General features: G+C 58.4%; 1 long non-coding RNA gene and 1 pseudogene across 1 annotated transcript in view; both read right to left on the bottom strand.

Annotated features, from left to right (window-relative positions):
• LOC104982269 overlaps positions 1–512 on the bottom strand; it is a 99594-nt pseudogene that overhangs the window by 30180 nt on the left and 68902 nt on the right.
• Positions 1–512, bottom strand: part of LOC104982235 — a 20566-nt gene that overhangs the window by 1126 nt on the left and 18928 nt on the right. The gene's annotated exons all lie outside the window — the stretch shown is intronic.

Below are 512 nucleotides of genomic sequence, written 5' to 3'. Positions count from 1 at the left end.
GCCCACCGGCCAGCACTCCTCGTCCCTCCCCAGGCCCAGAGCCCCCTTCTCTCATAACCTTCCCAGGATGCCTGGGCCTTCTCCCGAGCTTGGCCCTTCCTGGGGTCCTTTGCCCTTCTCTGGATTCTGCCCCCACCAACCGCTATCCCTACCCCCAGTGCCTGCTCCCCTTTCTAGCTCCTGGCAGGTGCATGGGCTCACTTCACTGCCCCTCCCACTCTGCTGCTGTGTTTTGTGTCTGAACAGCAGGTGACTGAAGGCCAATGAGGGGACTTCCGGTGGCCAGCGGCCTCCTGTCCACTGCTCCCCCAACTCGGTAGGCTGCCCTCCTTGTTCCTTGCATGGATGTGCTTTCATCCTTCCCACAGGTAGAACTCCAGGGTTTCTTGAGCCTATACACCAGCAAGCAAATCGTGATTTTACATGTCACTCCTGTGTCCTAAGTTGCCTCAGATGAGGTTCAGTCCCACAAAGAAGTTGCTGGAACTGTGGCTGAGCATGGCTCGGGAGAT

Source organism: Bison bison, unplaced genomic scaffold (genome assembly GCF_000754665.1).
Source record: "Bison bison bison isolate TAMUID 2011002044 unplaced genomic scaffold, Bison_UMD1.0 scf7180017864529, whole genome shotgun sequence".
Taxonomy (NCBI): Eukaryota; Metazoa; Chordata; class Mammalia; order Artiodactyla; family Bovidae; genus Bison; species Bison bison.
Note: the sequence above shows the minus strand (reverse complement) of the source record. Positions and strands in the feature narration are given on the sequence as shown.